Here is an 8412-nt window from a genome sequence, read left to right on the forward strand (position 1 = left end):
TAAAAAAAAAGAAAAAAAACTGATTTTATCTTGACTGAGGAGAAGAAAAATTACCCTTACAAGAAAATAAAAAAGAAACGGGAAAAAACTTATTTTACTTGTACACAGGAGAAAAAAATACCAATTGCCCTTACAAGAAAATAAAAAAAGAAACAGATTTTTATGTTTAATGATTTATGAAGTGCCCAAATTGAACTGAATATGGAGTAATTAAAGGTTAGATAAATTTTTAATTAAAGGTTGGATAAAGCTTTAATTGAAGGTTGGATAGAGATTTAATTAAAGGTTAGATAAAGATTTAATTAATAAATAAAAATTTCATTATATATTTCAGTAAGCAACAAAAGCAAGGACATTTCACTACATTTACTCGCAATTCCTTAAAGACCGGACATGCCACAGGTAGATTATTATCCAAACCCACTCTCCACCCACGTTGGACCTGGATAAACAACCATCCATAGCTTACAGGGTTAGTTGAATATAGTAGTGTGACAGGGAAAATGTATTAAGATGTGAACGGAATTACTCTTTATTTTACGTTACAAGATCAGAACTGCGCTTACGATGAAATAAGTTCAAATGTATGATACATTTTGACACGGTTTCTGAAGCCCATTTTCTTTGAGGGTTTTGTATTTCAGAGACAAGCTACAATTACATACATACTTCTATACATATACACGCGCGCGCATGCACACATTTATAAATATATATAGATAATATATATATATATATATATATATATATATATATTATAATATAATATATTATATCTATATATATAATATATATATATATAATATATATATATATATAGATATATATATATATATAATATAGTATATATATATTATATATATATATATATATATATATATATATATATATATATATATATATACACATGAAAGGGAAGAACCTCAAATTATTTACCTACCTGTATCAGCCACATCGCTATTATAGATAAATAAGAACTTCTTTTATTTTTCTTCTTACCAGCCATGGACCGCTTCCAAAATTACATCCCTGCTTTTCCAGTGGTCGAACTCTCACTTGGAGAGCAAAATCGACCTCCTGACCCAGAACTCGTTTTTTTTTCCTTTCTTTCTTTTTTTAATGCCAAACGCCCCTATTTTTTCCTGTGTCACATTCTTAATTCTTATAGTCGTTGGTAAGAAATGGAATATTTCAATAAATTAAACATATATATATAATATTTTCATATATATATATGTATACATATGCATATATATATATATATATATATATGTCTGTATATATAATATATATGTATATGTGTATGTATACATTAATATAATATACATATATACATATATATATACATATATATAATATATATGTATATCTGTATGAATACATTAATATAATATACATATATATGTATTTATATTTAATATACATATACATATACATATATATATATATATACATATATATATAATATATATGTATGTACATACATATAAATCTACATATCTGTATACATGTATTAAAAAACATTTTACCATACCTGTTGAATTAATTGAAATACTCCACTTCTTACTAAAGACTATAAAATTTGGGAATGTGAAACAGGAGAGAATAGGGGGCGATCTAGCACAAGAACCAAGAATGAAAAATATAAAAGAAAATAAAAAAAATTTTGCTCTACAAGTGAAGGTTCGACCACTGGATTAGCAGGGATGGAAAACTTTGGAGGCTATCCATGGCTGGTAAGACGAAAAAGTAAAAGTTCTTATTTATTTGAAATAGAAGTCTGGGTAATGCAGCCTAGTAAATAATTTGAAGGTCTTCCCTCTCATTACATTATTTATCTGTAATTCTCATTCTCTCTCTCTCTCATCTAACCTTATTCTATCACTTGTCGCTTTATATCTTTTCCAGAGCTGTGAGTCGACTTTGCAATTTTCACTTTGTTATTGGTACATTTAACCTCATTTATCCCTTACTTTGTTATTCTTATATTCAAGCTCGTGTATCACTTTTATCAACTTTATCACTTCCTACATTTTAGTATAACTTATGGCAAAATCTTTTATTTAAGCTGATTTAGCACTCTTATCATCTTTATTACTTCCTACATTTTAGGATATCTTATGGCAATCGTCTCTAATTAAAGCCTTGTCCAGGATCTGAGCCTTTCCTTTCATTTCTTTTATATGAACTGACAAAAAATCCTGACAAAAAAAAAAAAACTTTTCTTTCAGTCTCAGGCAAAAAGGTTTTTAGATTTTTTTTTTTTTTACGTGTGTGACTCACCATGGAAATATTAAATTTTCAACCCTTGCCTTCTTTTTTTTCAGCGTTTGTGCTTTTTTTATGACTTCAGCTATTTTTTTGTGACGACATTGTCTTTATGAATTCGGAATGGTCTTGTAGCTAATTCATTTCTTCGTAAATGTTTTCTTAAATACTTTTCTATTCTTCAACGTAGGAAGGGTTAGTTGAACTTTTAAGGAACATTTGTTTCAGCTAACATTATTAGGACATTTTTCTGATAATTTTTTATCATTAGGACATTTTTCTGATCATTTCTGATCATTACTAAGGACATTTCGTGGTTTTCTTCTAAGAGGCTGCAATTCAAACTAATGTCTTGTGGTTTTCATAAAATTCCTTCACTATAATGATATCTGCCCAACGTTTTTTTATATATATAAGACTACGTGATACGATGTCGTAACAGCACATCAGAAAAGGGAAAATGTGTACCTCGGGAAATTACCGAAAAAGGGTTCCACCGACCACGGTTTGAATTTATGTAATGAAAAAAATTTAGGAATTACAGGTAATAGGAACAACAAAATTGGGACTTACGTAAAATAAGAAATCTGCCAAACAGAGCGTTTAATTAATGACTCCGATAGAGAGAGCAGGAAAGATGAGAAGGGTTTTATAAATAACATTTAAACGCCTAAAACAAAACTGCCCTTTCGTTTAAGGTCTTCCTCGCTTTTTTTTTTTTTTTTTCACTACCCATTACTCCCCCCAAGGCGCTGTCCCTTTTTTTACTAGGCCATCAGGTGGGAGTGTCTCAGATTACGAAATATAATAGAAGGGACTGGCTTAAAATTTCTTCTATAGATTTTCTTTTCGAGGTAAAAGAAAAAAAATGTCGATGATACGGTCCCTGTTTTTCTGTGCTACATTTTCTCTTGCTTTTTTTACCCCTTGATTTTTTTAAGGTATGAGGTTTCCTCTAGGTTTATGATCAGCTCCGAACTTTAATAGTTGTAGGATATAGAATTATATATTCTTGCTTTTTCGAACGTGAATTATAATGTTTGTTTAATTCTGTTTTTTAATAAGTGTCGGGGGTTAGGTCATATTCTTAGTTCACTTTCAGTGGGATAAATTAGGGATAGAGAAGATGTATGTGAGAGGTTTGTACTGTGCAAGTAAAGCATAAAAGATTTTTGCATTCAAAGGCTCTGCAGTCTTTTTTAAGCGCACATGAGGACCATTTTTTTTATAAGCTACCAACGCAAGTGTAAATCGGTGTCCTTTCATAAACTAGAACACCTTCAGAAATAGCCAGTTCTACGATTACTTTCACAAATGGAATCGATTCCTTTCATATCTTAAGCTACACCAATATGCTGAATGTTAGCAAACGTTGCTACTACAAGAAGCGTGTGTGTTTATTGTTTGTATGATAATTATACGTTGCAAGGAACCAGTGGTTATTCAGCAACGGGACCAACGACTTTACGTGACTTCCGAACCACGTCGAGACTGAACTTCTATCACCAGAAATACACATCTCACACCTCAATGGCGTGTGTGTTTTAGAGAGAATATGTCTCAGACTACAGTCCGTAAACAAATTCTCTGGCAGAATTTAAAGAGAAAGTTGGTTGCTTTATTAAGATGAAGCCAACCTAATGCCAAGACAAACCTCTTTCCAAAGGTGGCCTGTTACGTTGGTAAGGTGTTGAAGGGAATGACGTGCCAAATGTGGACCGCTGGGTTTCGCAAACCAACCGAGACTATTCAGAATATTTATGCATGGAGAGCATACCAAAAGATGTTGATGCCTGGAAAACCTATGAGCAAATATGAATTGGTGTGTGATCCTACGTCATTTTTAGTAATCATCTCGGGGAAACCATTGGACTTTTTTCTTTTTTCAATAGCCATGAATTTGTCTTTGAGTGCTCTGGTCTTTGTATCATGATTTTGGGAGGATATTTGACAAACGCATATTAATGAGCCCAAAAATATAATAAAAAATAGAGCCATAATTTACACTGAAAGAATAAAATTTGACGAACATAATTTGAAATAATCTTGACCTCTCCTGACCTCTAAAAGAAAGCCAGCGAGATTACTTGAGAGAAAGAGAGAGAAAAAAAGAGAGATCTCTAGAGAGATAGGAGATCGAAAGAGAGGAGAAAATAAAGTCAGCGAAACTCTATAACGAAATTCTGCTGTTAACGAGGACAGGAGTTCCTATCGATTTCTGACCTCCAGTGACGTCCAGGCGAAGAGGTTCAGGTCTGTGTTTGCCAGGATGGCTAGTCGTGTCTAGGTCTTGGTCGGGTGCGGTCGTGCCCGCGAGGAATGGCTGACTTCTGGGGAAGCCTGTGGGCCAACTCTCTCTCAGTGGTCTCTTAGCTTGCCCGTCCCTTTCGTTTTTGTTTTGTTGTTTGTCTGGTTTTTTTTGCTTTTGTTTGTCGTATATGAGATGCGTTTTTCGTTGGTAGGCATTTGATATTTATTGTATTTTTTTTTCTTTTTTGTCATTAGTTATTTATTATATTTTTTCTTTTTTTGTGAGGGTTTTCGTCGGTAGGCATTTGTTATTGATTGTATATTTTTCCTTTTTTGAGAGGGTATATAATGAAAATATACCATCTTGATTTTTCGATACTTGGTTTATTTCCATCATTTTTCAGTCCTCTGTGATTTTTTTGTCTCTGAGAAAATTCTTGGTCAGTCTAACTGTATAATAATACTACTTTCATGTTCATAATAAAATGGTATGTATTGTAAGTAAAGTATTTTTAGATTATCCAGTGAAGTTGATGACCTGAAGTACCATCAATAAGAATAAATGGACTTCATAAAAGTTAAGACAACAGTTCAATATTTTATTCAGAATATACAAATAATTAATGAAGAACTGCTTCGTATAAGATAGTTTCATTGTTTACGCTCTATTTGCTATACAAACTCTCAAAAGAGCATCCTGGCATCACAATGGTCAAGTAGCATAAATAACAAATAATTATTTACATAAAAGCAAAAAATTGTCTCGATCGTTTCGGTGGGGAGGCAATTATTTTTCCTTTTTTCCAGCGTTAAACTCCGTGAAAATACTTCCTCGATTGCAAGCGCAGATTGCCGAGTTTACTGCTGCTCCCGACTTCATTCCGGCAGATCGTAGAATCTTTAATTAACTGAGAGAGTTCCACTCTGTCACACTGCTTGCCATGACAGTCGTCAGCGACTATTCTTCAAATGCTGCTGTTGCTGAATTTACGGGCGAGATCCCGACTCTTATGCCGGGATGCCGGGATCCTTCGGAGCAATTCGAATGAGGGAAGGTGCAGCAGACGCTCGTCCTGGCTAACTAATAATTGTTGTCAACGTAACGGGCAAAACTTCTCCCGGTAGATGAGAGATGAGGCGCTCTTACTTTTCATGCCCCAGGCGAGCCCTTCGTCGCTGGCATCAATCTTGCCCTCGTACGAAGTATAATAATCAATCTCCCGAGTAAAATATCAGGAGGAGCATATCGTTGAAAGTTTCCCCGCGCGGAGGGGCGCGCATTGTCTGACACAGCGTAACTTCGCATACGAGGATGAGGCTGGGAGCTGCTCGAAGCCAATTTCAGTCCCTGAGGTCAGGGAACTTTCGTGAAGGTTTTTTTTTTTTTACCACTTACATGAAGGCCAGGGGGACTCAAGAAGTGAAAACAGTTTGCCAGGGGATTCCTGCGAAGGCTCAGCGTTGAGAGTGTGGGGTGTGAATTCCCTTTCATGCAGACTAATCTGAAATTATGTCTCTGGTTTGTGGAGGAAAAATGCACATACACACACACACAAGCACATACCCACACACACACACACACACGTACACATACACACACACACACACACATATATATATATTATATAATATATATATATATATATATATATATATATATATATTATGAATTTTTTTATCACATCAATGTCATTTATGCACAAACTTTAATCTACAAATGTCGTTTAATATCCAATTCGCTCTGCCTCTGAAGTAATATATATGTGTATATACATTGTTATGCACATAGTTACATATATTATTTCCCAGGTAGAAGGAATTGGATATAAGACATTTGTAGCTTAATAATGTCTGTTCATAAATAGCCTAGGATGTGATAAAATATTCATCCACATATATAAAAACACACACACACACATACATATATACTATATATATGTGTGTGTGTGTGTGTACCGTCAAACACTGCCCAGGATTGATCAAAGGCCTTCTGTCCAAATGACTATTCTGGTCTAAGCTACATAAATCCATCCAGCCTTTACTACCGCCAGCTCATAAGCATACTAATATTTCATACCAATTGTTCATTACAGGAAGGTAGTAAAACATGCTAAAAGTGCTTTAGGAATCAAAATAGCTGACATTATTGCTTCATTGTAGAATTATTTCTCTCTCTCTCTCTCTCTCTCTCTCTCTCTCTCTCTCTCTCTCTCTCTCTCTCTCTCTCTCTCTCTCTTATCTTTTCTTTTACTTGAATTACTGAACGGTTATAAAACCTTATGAAATTACTTTATAAATAACAAAAGTCATGCATAATCATATTCTCTCTCTCTCTCTCTCTCTCTCTCTCTCTCTCTCCTCTCTCTCTCTGCTGCTGCTGCTGCTGCTGCTGTCCTACGATGTAGCGTCACTCAATACCAGTTCAACAGAAGTGAACGTTTAATTTAATGTTTTTAACTTGGGAAGCCATTATATTTGGCATGATCTAATATTAATCATAAATTTTTTACTTGATCGCGCATTGGAATATATTGAAATACATGTATTTGTCGGAAATATATGCTAATTAGCATTATATTCCTTTGAATAGAACGTAGTACTTAAAAAAAAGACAATTATGTTTTTTTTTTATTTCCGGGACCAATTCGCGGATTTCTATGTAAGCAACCTGGTAAACTAGAGATGGCCTTGATTTACCGAATACCCAGGAAGAGAATCCTTATTGTATCCTCGATTTCATGATTTACCGAATACCCAAGAAGGGATTTCTTGCCGTAACCTCGGTTTCGTGATTTACCGAATACCCAGGAAGGGATTCCTTGCTGTATCCTCAGTTACGTAATTTATTGAATACCCAGAAATGGATTCCTTGCCGTATCCTCGGTTTCGTGATTTACCGAATACCCAGGAAGGGATTCCTTGCTGTATCCTCAGTTACGTAATTTATCGAATACCAAGGAAGGGATTCCTTGCTGTATCCTCAGTTACGTAATTTATCGAATACCCAGGAAGGGATTCCTTGCTGTATCCTCAGTTACGTAATTTATCGAATACCAAGGAAGGGATTCCTTGCTGTATCCTCAGTTACGTAATTTATTGAATACCCAGGAAGGGATTCCTTGCTGTATCCTCAGTTACGTAATTTATTGAATACCCAGGAAGGGATTCCTTGCCGTATCCTCGATTTGGTGATTTACCGAATATCCAGGAATGGATTCCTTGCCGTATCCTTGGTTTCGTGATTTACCGAATATCCAGGAATGGATTCCTTGCCGTATCCTCCGTTTCGTGATTTACCGAATACCCAGGAAGGGATTCCTTGCCGTATCCAAGGCTTACATAATCACCGAAGACGTAGGAAAAGGATTCCTTACTCTGCCCTCAGCATCTTACCGAATACCCAAGATGGTATTCCTTGATCTATCTTTGGCCTCTTCATTTACCGAATCCTCTGCAAGGGATTCCTTGCTGTATCCCCAGCCTACTGAATTACCGAAGACCTAGAAAAGGATTCCTTTTCTCCGGCCTGAGCTTATTAATCTATTAAGGACCAAGGAGACGATCATTCCCTTCTCAATCCTCAGCTTCTCGATATTTTGAGGATCAAGGAATGGAATCCTTGTTCTGTCTTCATAACCAGTGTTGCCAATTGGGATCTGTTTACCCTCCAAACTGGGTATAAGACTTACACAAAACCGTGGAAATAAGTGAAATTAGCGTATTTATTTGTATACATAGAGCAATTTTATCTTATTTTTATCATTATTGTATTACTATGACAACTAGAATTCATGGAAACAGTTGTAAATGCATCGGCGTATGTGTGACGCTCCACTAAATTGGCAACGATGTAATCATAACCTTGACTGGTTGAGGACCCGGAGTGGAGTCCTT

The sequence above is a fragment of the Macrobrachium nipponense genome, chromosome 33 (assembly GCF_015104395.2).
Source record: "Macrobrachium nipponense isolate FS-2020 chromosome 33, ASM1510439v2, whole genome shotgun sequence".
NCBI lineage: Eukaryota > Metazoa > Arthropoda > Malacostraca > Decapoda > Palaemonidae > Macrobrachium > Macrobrachium nipponense.